This window comes from Gracilinanus agilis, chromosome 4 (genome assembly GCF_016433145.1).
Source record: "Gracilinanus agilis isolate LMUSP501 chromosome 4, AgileGrace, whole genome shotgun sequence".
Taxonomy (NCBI): Eukaryota; Metazoa; Chordata; class Mammalia; order Didelphimorphia; family Didelphidae; genus Gracilinanus; species Gracilinanus agilis.
The window spans coordinates 67,953,623-67,971,511 of NC_058133.1; positions in this window are offsets into that span (position 1 = coordinate 67,953,623).

A 17,889-nucleotide genomic window follows, 5' to 3' on the forward strand; every position below is an offset into this window, starting at 1 on the left:
CAAACTGAATAAATTTATTTAAAGCAAAAAAGAGCAGATTTGTCGAGGTACCACAGTTCCTCCAACAAATATACATTTTAAATACATAAATATATAGCATGTTCAAGAAACACACGTATACAAAATGGATGCCAAGAGAACTGGTAGGATTGAATGTTCTATTTGGGAAACTGCTCAGCTATTTTCATTACTTCAAAAGTTTTCTTAAGAGCGAAGGCTTAAAAAAAAAATATTATTCTGTTGCTGTTATCACTAGGGGGCAAAATAATATACCACAATCTCCATAGTGTTCAGGTTGTGAATCACTCAAAGAATAAATAAGAAACATTTTGGAAACTGAATAAACATCTTACCAAAAACAGTGAAAGGAGTAAAATATAATCAGAGATGCATCATCTGAGAAGGTGGTAAGCTAGGTCCTAGGATTATAGATTTAGAACTAGAAGAGGCGTATCTAGTTCAACTTCCTCTGATTAGCCAGTTGTTCCTCCCAGAACTTCCAGTTTAAGAAAAAGGGCCTATTTGCCTTGGTTCATCTCTTCATTTCTCTCTAGATGGAACCTGACCCTCCATATAGGCCTTCCTCTACCATGTCCCCAAAAGCATTTAGTACAATGCAGGGTGGAGTAAGCACTTAGTGCTGTTTATTATTAAAAAGAAATTAAGAATTACTACTGCCACTCTACCTACCCCCATTCCTGGAATCAGAACCACATAGGTACCGTTTGCTTCTAAAACTTGTTACAATCTTAATACATCCCCTACACCAGCATTGGTGAATATTTTCAAGTTCATGTGCCCAAAGTATAACTTTAAGCTGCCTGGGAGCCAGCCCCCTGCCAAGAGAGCAGAGAGAGGAAGTGCTCACTTTGTGATGCTGGGGGATTTGAGGAAAATGTCCTGAGATACTGGGAAGAGGAGGAATGGAGCAGCAATTGGTGTTGGCCCAGTACACATGCCAATACTACTCTAATTCTCAGAGTCCTGGGGGAACCCTAGGATCTTTGTTGGTGGTTACTCTCACCAACACTATAGCTCCTGAGGACTCACTGGTACATTTCCCATTTATAAATGAACTACTATTAAAAAAAAAACAACAAAACGTTATCTTCTGTCTTAGACTCTATATTAAGTATTACTTCCAAGGCAGAAGAATGATAAGGACTAGGCAACTATTTTTGTCAGGGTTATACAGCCAGGAAATGTCTGAGATTGGATTTGAACCCAGGACCTTCCATCTCTAGGCCTAGCTCTTTATCTACTGAGCCACCTAGCTGCTTCTCTACTAATTCTTGATTAAACTTAACCAATTAGTTTATTGGTAATGCAAAGTAAATGTATAAAAATTACATAAAATTCAACCAATAGCCCTTAATTATACTTTCTCACTATATGAACACTATTAGTGGGGAGAGAAGGTATACATGGAAGCTCTAGGTTAATAAATGCACAAATGGGGAACACATGTAGCTAGGGAAACTTACAACTCTTGAACAATAGCCTTCAAAACTCTCTTCCTGTCACAGGAAATTTCATCCATAAATGTCCCTCACTGGGCATAGCTTCTGTGTTGAAACCCTGACTAATGTGACCCTCACTGGGCAGAGAATCTCCTTCTCTTTTTAGCTGAAATTATTCCCTAACAACAGTCATCTTTTCTACTTTCACACCTTCACTTGAAGTAGCATTATTCTTTTAGGAAAAAGTAACAGACTTTACCCTAGACTTAGCACAAGCCTTTACAACTCTGCCCCTTTGAGGTGCCCTCTTCCTGATTTCTTGGCTCCTTATTATTCAAAGGGAGGGGGTAGTTTCTCCTCCTCATTCTTCTCAGCAGCAGGTGGCAATAGAGAGCAGTCCAGCCTCTCATAGGCCAAACAATACCCAACAAGTGAGCACAGAAAATGTTACAGGCTTCCTTTGACACAGTTCTGAAACCTGTTGGGTTTTTTTTTTTCCTGTTCTCTTCCCCTTTCAATCTTCTTCCTAATCTTTCTTGTTTCAACAATAGGGTTTTTACTACAAACGACCTGATCTTACTTGCCTAAATAAAATAAATAAATAAGCTCTAAAGTCCAGTTTCCCCAGTTATTAACTTAACAGTTCTCCAAATGTTTAAATGCTCATCACTGAAGCAGACTATGTTCATTATTCACTATGATGTTCTACAGTACTGTCTCAGAACAAAACTCTGAGCTATATCTATGTCTTTAACAAGTGCCTGACAAAAAATTTCTTAATGTGTCTTTAAAAGAAAGGTCTGGTCTACACAATGTCTAAAATGTCCACCTGTAGTCGACAGTCCTTTGATTCTATAAAACCTATGCTCCCTGAATCCCAGTCTGTATCCTTTCCACTACTGTTTTTCATTTTTTGTTTTTATTAATACAAAAGATAGGTTTTCATGTCAGTGAGAAAATGGAACTTAAATAGTAAATTTTGTCAGAATAAATACATTCTCTTTAGCAACACTATATGGTACATATACAATGTACAACACTATATAGTGCAACACAATATACAGGCATATTACTGCCTTGTTTCATTAAAGCTAAAAATCCCCCATGAAAGGCAAATAAGACAATTAAAAAATAAGCTCCAAGTGACCTATTTAAAAATACTTTGTCATGAAAAAAGTAATATCCTTTAGTTGTCTATTCCCAAACCAGTCTACCACAGAATAGGATCAACTAATAAATTATTCAAAGAGTGCCCTCAGATAAATGTGTAAGCAATGTGATTTATTTTTTAAATTTTTATTAGCTATAGAGTATAAATTTTTTTTTTTCCATTTCAGCTTCAAGTCTAAGCCTTCTTTCTGGAAAGAGCCAGAGTTCAGTCAATACATGTGCTCATAAAAGCTTTCTGCTGCTATCTATTATAAACTTTTGAGTCAGAGATAATGACACTCAATAAAGAAGCTTTCATAGAACTGGTATCATCTTTAACTTAAGCTTATACATTTTATGGTGCTGTAAACACTAATAGCCACAGTTATCACTTTAATTTATGCTTTATTTTTTTAAAATTTGAGTTTCTGAGTCTTTCCTTCCCTCCTGCCCCACCCCCGTGGAGAAACAAGAAATATACTATTTATCTATGTGAAGTTACTCAAAACATGTTTCCAGAATTAGCCAAATTGCCCCCCCAAAAAAGGTGGGAGAGGGAGCCCAACCAAGAAAAATAACTGAAAAATGTATGCTTCAATCTGCACTTAGTTCATGAATTCTCTGTATATAGATAGTATTTTTCTATGTGAGTCCTGTAGAAATGTCTTGGGTCATTGTATTGTTTAGAATAGTTAAGTCGGTTGTAGTTACTTCTCACACAGAGAATTTGCAAGGAATCCAACTTCTTGATTTAATATAGATTAATTAATATCAGCATTTGAAAAGAGCATGTCAAATCTTCCACTTCCTTTTTATTTATTTATTTAGAATGTTTTTCTGTGGTTCCATGATTCATGATTCCTTCCCACTCCTTACCACCCCCACGGGGCTGACAAGCAGCTCCATTGGGTTATACATGTATCATTGTTCAATACCTATTTCTATATTGTTCATATTTGTAGTAGAGTGATCTTTTAACATTAAAACCCCAATCATATCCCTATCGAACTACATGTTTGATCATATGTTTTTCTTCTGCATTTCTGCTCCCACAGTTCTTTCTCTGGATGTGGATAGTGTTCTTTCTCATAAGCCCCTCAGAATTGTCCTGGATCATTGCACTGCTGCTAGTACGGAAGTCCATTACATTCGACTTTACCAGTGTATCTGTCTCTATGTACAATGTTCTCCTGGTTCTGCTCCTTTCACTCTGCATCAATTCCTGGAGGACTTTCCAGGTCACATGGAATTTCTCAAAGAACAAATCTTAATGAACCAAAAATGCTTAATAAACCAGGATTCTCATCTACCCAAGATTGTTTTATTTAATTAAATAAATATTTCAAGTGTTTCTGCCAGTATTTCGACTATACCACAGATCCAAAGGATCTGGGGATGGAAAGGACATCAAATACCATGTAAACCAACCCCCTTTATTGAGGGTTAGAGGTAAGCATAAAAGATAAAACAAACTTTTTTAAATTGTGTAAAACTGGATTGGAACAAAATCAAAGTCAGAAGAGAAACTATTCATTGAAAATAAAAGACATCCTTCAAACTACTCTGATAAAGGTCCCACATAAAATAAAATGTTGCAAGCATCTAAAAAAAAGAGTTAAAGTACCAAGAAACTATTTACAACTACACAAGAACTGGCAACTTCTACTTAAAAGAGAGAGAAAAAGAGAGAGAGAGAGAGAGAGAGAGAGAGAGGGAGAGGGGCAGCTGGATGGCTCAGTGGAGAGCCAGGCCTAGAGATGGGAGGTCCTAGGTTCGACTCTGACCTCAGACACTTCCTAGCTGAGCCAGTCACTGAACCCCTAAGTATCTAGCCCTTACCACTCTTCTGCCTTGGAACCAATACACAGTATTTACTCTAAGACAAAAGGTAAAAATTTAAGAAAAAACACAAGAGATTTTGGAATATAATAATCCAAGAGACAGGATCACAATCAAGAATAACTCACCCTTCGCTGGCTAATATAATCTTAGAAGAAATAAACTGAACATTTAATAGAAGACTTCCATGCATTTCTGATGAAAAGAATGGTGCTAAGTAGGAATACAAAAACACTAACATTCAAAGAAGCCTAGAAAGGTAAAAAGTATTTGAGCAATTGTTAGGGGCTGTATGAAGAAAAAAAAGAAGGGAAGATTAAAGGAATACACTCATATAGAAAGGAGGTAGAACTTACTATTTCTCATAATTGGGGTATATGAAAAAAAGCATTCTAACATGAAGAGAGAAGTGAGAGGCATTGACACCAGATGAAATGCCCTCTTAATTGAAACAGACAATGGAAGGTTGAACTCACTTACATAATTTAATATAGAAATACATCAAAACTCACAGAAAACAAAGTTAAAGGGGGGAGGGGACTAAGGAAAGGGAGATAAATCATCAATGAAAACAAAAAACCCTCCTAAACTTAAAGTGGAGATAAAAAGGCTTTTTAATTTTTCTTAAAGGACTAGAATCTAAGAGAATGCTTTAGACGACCTCTTAGACAACTGGGAAATAACTAGACAAAATTGAGTATATGAGTGTAATAAAACATTACTGCCCCATAACAAAAGATGAAGGAAATAGTCTCACAGAATCCTGGATATTAACTGATTTGATGCAGAATCAAGTGAGGGAAATTAGAGAAACAATTTGTACAAAGACAACATTGTAAAAAGCAAAACAAAAAAACTAACCCTTTCACCTCTATCAAATGCAATAAACAATCATGTCTCCTGAGAACTATGAAAACCCATATTCCTCCACCTCTCATCAGAGTGATGGACCCAAGTGCCAAAAAAAACACACATATTGGGCATGGCCACTGTGTGGACTGCTTTTGCTTAACTATGATCACTTGTCACAAGGTCTTGGTTCCTTCCCTTTCTTTCTGTAGGTTTTTAGTTTGAAAGTTCTAGAGGGAGATGCTGGGGGGAGAGGTCACTAAATTTTTTTAAATGCAGTATAGACAAAACATGGAAGTTTTAAAAGGTAACATAAGTAATTTTACACTTAAAAAAAGCAACATACAATTTTTGTATGTTCTGCTCTATATAGGAAAATATGAATGGTGTTTACATTGTTTTTAAATTCTGAACCTAAACAAAAAAAAAGTCACTAAACTAAATATGTTCTGACCAGAGCAATCATTTTTAGACATAATGTATTTGTATGTGTATGTATGGAGGTTAATGATAGAGGAAAAGGTCTCATATAAAAATTTCATAATAGGGGGGCAGCTGGGTAGCTCAGTGGAGTGAGAGTCAGGCCTAGAGACAGGAGGTCCTAGGTTCAAATCCGGCCTCAGCCACTTCCCAGCTGTGTGACCCTGGGCAAGTCACTTGACCCCCATTGCCCACCCTTACCAATCTTCCACCTATGAGACAATACACCAAAAGTACAAGGGTTTAAAAAAAAATTAAAAAAAAAATTTCATAATAATGCTTTTTTTAAAAATTGGAAAACAACTGTTAGAAAAGTGGATGTGCTCTTTGTGGTGACAAAAAATTGGAAAACGAGGGGAATGGCTGAACACATTGTGCTATCTGCTGGTGATGGAATACTACTGTGCTGAAAGGAATAATAAACTGCAGGAATTCCATGTGAACTGGAATGACCTCCAAGAATTGATGCAGAGTGAAAGGAGCAGAACCAGAAGAACACTGTACACAGAGACTGATACTCTGTGGCACAATTGAATGTAATGGAATTCTGTACTAGCAGCAATGCAAGACTCAAGACAATTCTGAGGGACCTATGAGAAAGAAAACTAGCCACATTCAGAGAAAGAACTGTGGGAGAAGAAACACAAGAAAAACATGATCAATCACGTGGTTTGATGGGGATGTGATTGGGGTTTTGATGTTAAATGATCATTCTATTGCAAATATGAATAACATGGAAATAGTTTTTGAACAATGATACATGTATAACCCAGCAAAATTATTTGTCAGCTCTGGGAGAGAAGAGGGGTGGGAAAAATCCTGAATCATGTAACCATGGAAAAATATTCTAAATAAATTTTAAAAAAGAAAAGTGGGTGAAATGACTAGGTAATGACAGAACAAACTGTGGTATACATACTTCTCTAGAGTATTCAGGGCATGGAAGTATTCTGCTGTTTTTGGAACTGTATCCAAATAGTTCAAAAGTAACTTCAGCCCTTCCAGGAACCTAAGGAGTTTGTGATCAAAGGTAACTAAACACATGATGGAATTCGACATGGAATAAATAGCTAGGCTAGAAGCAACTATGTCTGCAAAACCTATATGATTTATTACCTCACTGTATAATAGATCTATTACTTTCAATTTTAATCTGATTATCAATAAATGTTTTCCTAATGCTAATAAAATTATCCCAGAATCTCAAGAAAAATTTTAACATGTCCTTCCTCAGGTATTCTAGAAACTGTACATGTTGAGAAACATGAATTTTTGTTCCTAAAGAACAGAACCAAGTCTTATGAAAAGAAAGGTGAAACAGAAAAGTTTTCACTCTCATTTTGTAAAATAAGAGACCATAATTCTTCAACCTACTTCACAAGGAGTTTTCTCCTTCTGTAAATGTTAAAATGCTATAGGATGAAATGTTTTGCTACAAATGCCAAAGATCTAAAGTCAGAGAACCAGAGACCAACTTCCTGGTTCTGCTACTAAGTTACCATTTTAAGTGGCTTAAATTTCAGGTCTCTTGATTTGTTCAACTATAAAATAAATTGTCCAGATAAACTTTCAAGATCCCTTTCAGTGCCAATTCTATAATCCTAAAGTGCAAAACTCAACATTAATACATGTTTTCCCAGTAAAGCTATATGATTATGAATTTTACAACACCACAAAGTTGCAGACGATCCAAAAGGCATGATGGGCACAAATAGGCTGCAACACATATGTCCAACGATTACCTCTGTAAAAGAAGAACCAGCAGAGATATGATTCAAGAAAGGTATTATCAAAAAAGAAAGTAGATTAGTCCTACATAGTGAGATCACATGCTGCACAGTGTGTTCTATTTCTACCATACTCGATTTCTGTGTTGGTAAACCTATATGGCACAAGTGCTAGAGGGGGCTGCTCCCTCCCCCTTTCCATGCACCTGAGGACATTTCTCCCATCACCAGCCCCACTTCCCCACTTCCCTCCCCCAGCAGCCCAATGGGAGTGCTTCTTCCCTCTCCTGTCTGGAGTAAGAGAGTGGCTCACATGTGGCGTGTAGGCTGCAGTTTGGATACTCGGTCTCTAAAAGGTCTGCCATCACTGCTCTATCTCTTCAGTCTTTACAAGATAAATTCCTTTAAGTCATTTATCTACATGAAGTACCTCCAATTCATCTCTCACTCTTCTACTCTTCTAAATCCTTTTCAATCTGGCATCTGACCTCACAAATAGATGTGTTAAAAATAAATCTCTACTTAAATATAAATTTCTAAAAAATATTACTATTCTTTTAAGATTAAGAGGTAATTTCCCTGAAAATGAAATTCCTGATGTAATTTATATCACAATGCCCTCCCAAAATTCCCATATATACTATAAAATGGGATTAAGGCCTAGATCTGTGATTTCACCAATATAAGGAAATTCCAAGAAAAAAAATGCCCTCTTATCATCGCTGGCATTTATATGGAGAGAAATCTGTAACTTCTAGTTTTAAGAGAGTGGACTACAGCAGGAATGTCAAGGTAAAATCAAAATGGGGTTCACTAATCCATAAATAAGGATTCCTACAGACCACATAGTGACATAAATGTTAAGATGTAATACCATCTACATTTTGTTACATTTTGTTTTGTTAAATATTTCTCAAAAACATTTTAATCAGGCCCCTCTCTAGATTGCCTGTTTGACATTTCTGTCCTAAAGAACTACAAGGCTACTCCACTTGCCCAAGAACACAGTATATATCAGCGATGGGACTTGAACCTAGTCAGGCCTTTTTGGCTTTGGGGTCAGCTATGCTTTCGTTAAGAGCAAGTTAGGACCCAAAATATTGCCATATTTAAGCAGAAACCTAAGGACCCCAAAATAGATCTCACATTTTCTCTTGAAAGGACACGCCCCCCCACTTTATATTTAAAATAATAACACAAAGCAACTATGCTACAAGGCTTAATTTGTGTGCTAATTTCTTTGGAAATGAAGACAAAAGTTTATGCTATACCTAAATAAAACCCAAATATAAGTTGGTAAACAATGAAGCACAACGGGGTATCAAACTGCACTCTAGGGAGGGGTATGTGCCAAGTATTTGTTTTATTTTCTTAGAATTAACTATGCAAAGGCCCTGGAAACAGAAAGATCAAAACAGAAAAGGCCTTTGGTAGCTTGTGGAGGTAGGGGGAGACAACAGCATGTAGAGATCACATAAACAATTGGGGAGGAATCAATTCCTGTAAGAGGTGGGGATCAGCAAGGTAGCACAGTAGAGGGCCTAAACTCACACTCCTAAGTTTAAATTTGGCCTCAGACACTTACTATCTTCTCTGTGACCCTGGGCAAGTCATCGGTTTCCTCATGTATAAAATGAGCTGGAGATGATTAATCTCTCCAGTATTTTTGCCAAGAAAATCCCAAATGGATTTTGGGATTGTCCATGAAGAATTGGACACAATGAAAAAATGACCAAACAATAACATTTAAGTCCTGTTAAGAATAAGAAAATAATAATAAAAAAGTAACAAAACATAAATATTATAAAGATTATTCCAATTTTATTCTCACCTGACAGATACTTAACTTTGAAAGAAAAAACTCATTCTCTAATGTGTGCAATATTTAACTGTACACTAAAGAAGGAAAGGGTTTGTCTAGCGTATCTAAGATCCCACTCATCTCTAATACTGAATAAGTATAATTTTCCATCTACAAAAACTAATATAAGAAAAATCTTTATTAGAATGAAAAGTGTGATTTTGTGAAAATACTCATATTCAGAATATATTCGTTCTGATGACAGTAGTGGACAGAGTGACAAGGACTGGAGTCAGAAGGACCTGGGTTCAAATCTGCCCTCAAATATTTCCTAGCTGTGGGACCCTGGACAAAAAACCCTGTTTGCCTAGCCCTTCACTTTTATCAAAGTTGTTACTAAGTTGTTACTAAGACAGAAAGAGTTTTAAAAAAAGGGGGTATATGCCTTTTAATAAGGTAGTATTGATTTTAAAATTAGATTAACAGTAAAATGGAAACAGACCAATTCCAATAATAAATATAAATAAATTCAAAAACACTAAATAAAATATTAGCTAGTAGCATGCAACTAATTAATTAATTGGGAGAATTATTCATCATGATCAAGCAGTAGTTATACTAGAATAATTCTTCAAAAGAGTAGCAACATAAAAATCTATAAAAAAAAAGCACATGATTAGATCCATAGACGTTGAAAAATATCATTCCACAATTAATTGATTAATTAATTAATTGATCAAGCATGTATTGAGTTCCTATTATGTGCCAGGTCCTTTGCTCAGCAATAGGGATACAAGAATAATATAATTTTCAGGAGGACCTAACATTTAATAAAACACAAATTATCTATCATCTTTAGATTACTTGTGGTAGACTGAGAACAAGAAATAATATGGATGCATATAATCAGAAAGAATCTTTTTTTACTAAAAATTTTAAAGTAAATTTTATATAATTTTACATCCTTTCCCCCACATCCCAGATAACAATCCCTTATAAAAAACATTAGTACAGCAAGATTAATAAATATGCTGAAAAAGTCTAACATTATATGCATATTCCATTCTCAAGTCATCCATCTCTACAAAGAGGACGTTGGGAGGTATCATCACCGCTTTTCTTTAGAGCAAGCTTCCTCTTTATAATTTCATAGCATTCAGTTTTAGTTGCTTCTTTATTCCTTTTATTTACATTATTTTAATCAATTAAACTGTCTTCTTGGTTCTACTTACTTCACCTTGATAAATACATCTTCCTATGCTTCTCTGTATTCAGGATCATTGGTTCTTAAAATTCACCAATGACTCCATTACATGAATGTTCCCAAGAAGGTTCCAGTCACTACTTCCTGAATTAAGATCTCCCCACCCCCTCAGTTATTTCGTGGACTCTGGTCCTAGGTCCCTCAGTTCTGACAGCTTTTGTCTTATCAGAGTCTAGCTCCTGTGAACCTCCCCACATCTTCTTAAGGAGCCTCTTTCCCCCATTAGAATGTAAAATACTTCAGGGCAGGAGCTTTCTGGTTTGAATCAGTAAATCCAGAGCTTAGCACAGTTCCCTAACACACAGCAAACATTTAATAACTGCTCTTTTGTCTACTACTTTTTTTTATCCCTTCCCAAATTAATAAGCATCTACATGTTGCCAGGGCCCATGTCTAGAATATGCTCCCTCTTGTATTCCAACTCATGAACTCCCTAGCTTTTTTCTTTTAAGTCCAAACTAAAACTCTTATCTTTTACAGGAAGCCTTCTCCATACCCTTCATAACATCAGTGCCTTATTTCATTACTTTCTATTTAACCTGTGTATAGTTTGCTTAGTATATATGCTTACATGCTATCTCCTTTTGATTGCAAGCTCCTTGAGGGTTGGTACTGTCTTTTGCCTTTTTTATACACCCAGTGCAAATCGCCGTGCCTGGCACATAGCAATTACTTAATAAACGTTTACTATTTTTTTTGCTATCCTATATGAAGTGCTAATAATTTATAACTCCTCCAATAAAATATATGGCTAACGATAATGATAATAACTAAATAGGATTCTTGATCCTCACAACAACCTTATAAGGTAGGTGTTATTAATATATATTTTACAGTTGAGGAAACTGAGGGTAGAGCAACTTGTCCAAGGTGACAGTGTCTGAAAGAGGATTTAAATTCAGCCTTAAACTTGAACAATTGCCTACTGATGGGATATCAAATTCAGTTGACAAAAAGGTATTACTAATTGCTAAGCTTATTTTCTGGGGGGAAATTTTTACAAAGTGACAAAGGCAAGGTAAAGAATGAGTAACATTTTAGGAGGATATCTTGTTGATTTGAGTGTTTTGTTAGTTGAGCTATATGAATTGATGAGTACAAAAGATTAGACTTCAAGAGAAGTCTCAATGTTTATGAGGTGGGACAAAAAATTGAGTGGAAGTAGATTACTCTTTAACAAAAAGGCAAACATATGTACAGTATAAGCCTCAGCTATTTAGATCCCCCAAAGAACAAATAAGTTATAAGTGTGGCTGATTTTTTTTTGTTGTTGTTTTAAATTTATTTAATTAATTTAGAATATTTTTCCAAGATTACATGATTCATAGTCTTTCCCTCCCCTCCTTTCTCCCTCCTCCCGTAGTGTGGTTGATTTTTAAAACTTTTTAAAAGCTGGTATCAGCAACTAAAGTAGAAATCTTTCTAACATGAATTACATACTTATCTTTCTGAAATACAAAAGGCTGAACCTTTTCCTTTACAAGAGTATTTTTTAATATCAATTATTTTACAGTCTACAAACACTGCTATTATACAATGTCCCAAAAGCACTTGACTTGAATAAGCAAGATCTGGGTTTGAGGAGTGGTTCTGCCACAATCTACCTTTGACTATGGTAAAATCATGGCTTAGAAGTGACTTTTAGTTTTCTAGTGTAAAGCAGTGAGCATCAGGTGAAATATGAAAGTGATTTGTAACCTTTAAGCACTCACTACAGAAATATAAACTATCATTGTACACTGTTCTGGTTTCTAATCAGCTGCTCTAATCTTTGATGGGCTAAGGAACCAGATAAAAACTTGTAATTCATATGGGTAAATAAGCTCTGAGGAAATACCAATACGGTTCTACAGTGAGTTTTAACATGAGCTTGAATTCAAATATTTTTAAAGCATCTATTCTCTCTATTTAAAAGCCTTTTCTCCTTATTTCCTGGTTTGAGGTTTTATTCCAAGTTAAATGAAAGGTTATTTAAAACTGAAAATCCAATCACCCTATTTTAAACCCTATTATGTGAATCTGGTGTGCTAACTTTTGAGTAAAAGTAGTCATTTATAAATACTCAATGAAGTAAAAACAAAAAAAAAAAGAAAAAAGAAAGAGGTAAATCAAAAAGATGTGATGAGTACTCTGATCACAAAGCTGCCAAATTGATAATCCTAAAATGTGTCTCTCTCATTCTCTTAGAAGTTAACCCCACCCCTTCAAATCCCAGAAATTCCTTTGCACATGCTTTGAATCTTTGTATATACTATCACCGCCTGGTAAAATGGAAGCTCATTGAGAGCAGATGCTTTCATTTTTGTCTCATATCCTTAAAGTCCAGAATCCAAGGAGAATGAATGCTTAATAAATGTTTCCTGAATTGAAGCCATTTGAATGAAGCATTCTTTAATTACTGCAAAGCTTCAATAATTTGATGAGATCACAGATCTAATTTGCTATAGACAGACTTTCTCTAATGGTACAGGATCCCAACCCATCTAGAGTCTCCAAAAACTGGGTCAAAGAATAAATTTTAAAAATTACCACCACAATAAATGAATAAACAAGATAATCTTTTATCAGAACCATGAATTAAAATTTTTATTTCATGTAATCTTACAAAGGCAACTTGGGATGGCCTCTGAGTCAGGAAGCCAAGGATTTAAGTTCTATCTCTTTCAAAAACTAGCTAACTCTGGATAGGTCACTTTGGGATTCAATGTCCCTGGCAACTCTCTCAAACTGCAAACTGCAAAATCTATTAAAGAAATGGTTTCATCACTGAGAGTTTCCTAAAACAATGATATCATAGGACTAGACAAAAATAAATTGCTCCTTAGGTGTCCTTAACAAATAAATATAAATCTAACACCAATTCAATTTAAGCACTTAACAAGCACCAACCATGTGTGAGGTACTATAGTAGAAAACAGTAATAATGGGAATACAAAAACAAAAAAACAAACAAACAGTTCTAGTCCTCAAGAAGCTTATTTGGTATTGCAGGGGCAAAGAGTCATTTAAAATACACTAAGAATATTGGGGGAAAAAAGAGCAAATTGCCTTCAGAATGAGAATTAGAAGAGGCTTCAGGGAGACACATGAACTGTCTTCAAAGCATGTGTGAAGGAAATGAATGTATTCCAGCCAAAGGTACCACCTAAAAGAAACATGGAAGATGGAGATGAGACAAGTATTCCAGTACAGCTAGAATAGAAAGTGTCTGAAGGAAAGTAATGTGAAATAAGGTGGGGAAGTAGCTTAAAACCAAACTATAAAATACAATAGACTACTGAGGTGAAAGAGTTCATAGTTTAACTTAATATTAATGAGAGCCGATTTATATGATTTTAGATGGGATAAGTGATAGATTACATTCACTATTCCACTCAGAAGGCACAAGACTCACAGTGTTCACTACCTTATTCAAAACAGACACTTCTTAGATACTTCTGTGAACTGGAGTCTAACAATAAGACAGGTTCAACTTGATAATTTCATCATGATGAAAAATGCTATCTAGCTCCAAAGAAAACTGATGAACTACGAGCATAGACTGAAACATTTTTTTCACTTTATTTTTCTTGCCTTTTTTTTTTGGCAACCTGACTAATATGGAAACGTTTTTTATGACTTTACATGTATCGGACTGCTTGATTTCTCAATGGGTTGGGGAAAGACTAGAGGGAGGGAGAGAATTTGAAAATGAAATTTTTAAATGATTTTGTTAGTAAAAAAAATTTAAATTTCAGTTCAAAAAATCAATCCTTAAAGAACAAGTCTCTGCTAAACAAGAAGCCTTAAGGCATAAATACACTGGTTTAAAAAAAAAGTCTAGTTATTAGCAGTAAATTTCTTTGAGGGCACACTGAATTTGGAGTTGGTAAGACCCAAGTTCAACTCTTGCATCAGATATTTGTATTGTATAACAGGAGGAAAGTTACTTAACTTCTCTCAAAGAGGATAATTATAAATAGTACCATCTTCACAGAGTTATGAGAATCAAATGAGAATATATGAAGTGCTTTAAAAACCTTAAAAGTGCTATTTAAATACTAGTTATTATTATTAACAATCTATGACACATTAACATAAGACTAAGATGATGTGGTAACTAAGACACCTTGTAAAAATATCTTTGGGGGGCAGCTGGGTAGCTCAGTACATTGAGAGCTGGCCCTAGAGATGGGAAGCCCCAGGTTCAAATCTGTGTGACCCTGGGCAAGTAACTGAACCCCCTAGTGCCTAGCCCTTACCACTCTTCTGCCTTGGAACCAATATACAGCACTGATTCTAAAGTGGAAGGTAAGGGCTAAAAAAAAAATAATCTTCAGGTAACAGAAAGTTATCTTGAACCAAAATTCACATTGTTTTTCTTTAGATGATATACAAAGTATGAGGCAGCTAGGAAGCACAATACACACAGTGCTGGGCCTATAGTCAGGAAAACCTGAGTTCGAAGACTACCTTAGACACTCCTTAACTGTGTGACCCTGCTACAATTTAAACTGTGTCTTAGTTTCCTCAATTGTAAATTGAAGATAATAACTGCACTTACCTCACAGGGTTGTTGTGAAGATTAAATAAGAAAATATTTGTATAGTGCTTTGGGAACTTTAAATTGCCATATAAATGTTAGTAGTGTTAATACTAAGGTTAAGAATTGGAAGGGACCTTGGAAACTATATCCAAATCCTTTCTTTACAGTTGAAACACGAGGCCTTGAAATTAAGCAACTTATCCCCCTAGGTCACAAAAAGAGTAAATAAATTTCAAGCTAAGACTCACTTGGCTGCTTATTCATTAAGCATAGTGCTAGTGTATTTTGTAACACTAAGTAGGTAAAGGAAGACTTAATAAGCACTAAACACCCCACTTCTTAAAAAATGTCAAAACAGAACAATGAATCTGTTCGAGGATCCAAATTTGAAGAGATTCTTTAGGAAAAACTAAGATAAAATTAAAAAAAAAATTTTTTTTTTATCCACAGGTTTCAACTTGGTTCCATAAGAAAACCGAAAAAAAAAAAAATACAATTTTACTACAAAAAATGAATACTACAGTAGTGTCTATCTCCTAACACCACTAGTAAAGAAGAGGCTAGAGAATTCTGAAGTGGTCTTTGAGATGCTTATAAACCAGCATTTTTTTCTTCAGTTCTAATAATAGTCTTTCAGTCTCTACTCTAATTCCATAATGATGGTACCTAGAGATTTTTAAATGGGTCCTTCTTGTCTCAGAGATATTCATTCTATCAGAATGAAATGCTATTTGTTTAGCACTTTGAGATATTTAGATGAAAGAAACCACAGGAGTTCAAATTATTATTATATTTATACTGATGATAATAATCTTTCAGGCAAAACTGATGAGACCTATATATTGCTAAGAAGCTAACAAACATCAAAAGAATGTTACTAAGTTTAGTCACTTTATAATACTTTTGTTAGTCATCCTTTAAAAATGAATAATACAAAACAATTATTTTAACATGACAAAGATGTGACCTTTTTAATCAAACAATGAAAATAGGAGCTAATCCATTTCTTGGTTTCTTCTATCATTCACCAATTTTTTGACCAGGCCTTTAAAAAACAAACATATGTACCAAGGGAAAAAAAGACAATGTAAAACATCAAACCTAAATTGACATGAGTGAATTAGGGAGCAATCAAAACACTCAAACCCTAAGTCCTGGGTTTGAATATACTAAAATAATAAAAGCTAAATGCTATAATTGGTGATAGGAAACTAAACTTTAGATAAAGCTTATTTTAACAAATTATTATACTTAGAAATCCTACAAGAATTAAAATACTTGTGGGTTAAGTCAACTCATGTACAGATACAGGGGTAAGACAAAAACTGAAGAAGTGACTTATTCTAAGAGTTTCTCCTAAATTGATTCAACATTAGCTAACTTAAAGATACAAGCCCCATTTCATTGACTAGAGGCAGAATGATATAGTATGATGTACCTCTCAGTTACTTAGTATGGCTCATAATCACTTAACCCCCATCATCTTCTTCATCTGTAAAATAGGGATAAGACCTCACAGAGTCATTGTAAGCAAAGGGCTTTGCAAACCAGAATGTAGTACCAGATTGGTTAAATGGTACCCTGATCTGAGGCTTATCATTTGTCAAAGTATCATTTTGTTGGACCCCCCTCATCGACTTGGAAGGGACACAAACATAATTGTTAAAAAGTGACTAAACTTCACGGATCTTATAAAAAATGAGACAAACCCTTTTGAACAATCCATTAGCTTAAGGAAAAAGCAGATCTTGGGAGCTACACATCTTCCATTTTAGAAGTCCCAAACAACCTTGGAGATTACGACAACTTTTTAAAAAGCCTGATGGCAGAGTTAAACATTTCCAAAGCACACAAGTAACTACATAACAAATGAATACCATGTAAATTTTATAGTAAATATGTAAAATATGAGTCTCACTACAAAACTCCATTTCCTGAAAGGCTTAAAAATATTAAATACACACATACCATATACTTTAGCAAATCTATCAAAAATACTTCATAGTAAAACTTTAAAGCAATAGATTAGACACTTCGGAAAGTCAGGTAAGAACTGGCAAACTTAATTATCAAATCCTACAAAATTAATTTTCAGCAAGGAATATGCCCCTAATATAACCTTGTGTACAGGTAACCTATTCCTATTATTTTCATCTACAAGTGTCTAATACCTGAAGTATTAGCATGAAAAGAAGAAAATTTGATTTAAGCTATGGAGAAAGTTTATTGGTGATTAGAAAATGCAAACTGGAAAAATCCCAATAATAAGAATATATATTGATATCACATTTGTTTATTGAGGTCACATCTTTCATTTTTGTGGACACAAAAAAAATCAAGTATTTTCTTGATTTGTTTATCTACAAAATTAGTCCCAAATTAGAAAATCTAGAAGTAGACCACAGATTGTGGAAGAAAAGAAACTAGACAAAATATAGGAAAGAAGAATACCTTTATGATGCTTGACTATCATTCAGAATACCTGCTTTACATATTTACAAGCTATATGATTAGCCTTGGGAAAATCACATAACCTCACAGTATCTCAGTTTTCCTTATCTTTAAAATGAATTTCCCATAGAGGACCTTTGGGGTTCCTTCCAGCCATGTTCTAATTACTTTAGGATGTAACACTTTGAAGGGGTAAAAGCTGAACTGAAATACATGAAATACAATTCTTAATCATCATCCCCTCCAAATAACAGACTTGTAGAATACTGGAGGAGATAGGACTGAGATAGATGTATCCTATGGCTTCTAAAAGGTCTAAATTCATCTGATTTAGCTAAGAAAAA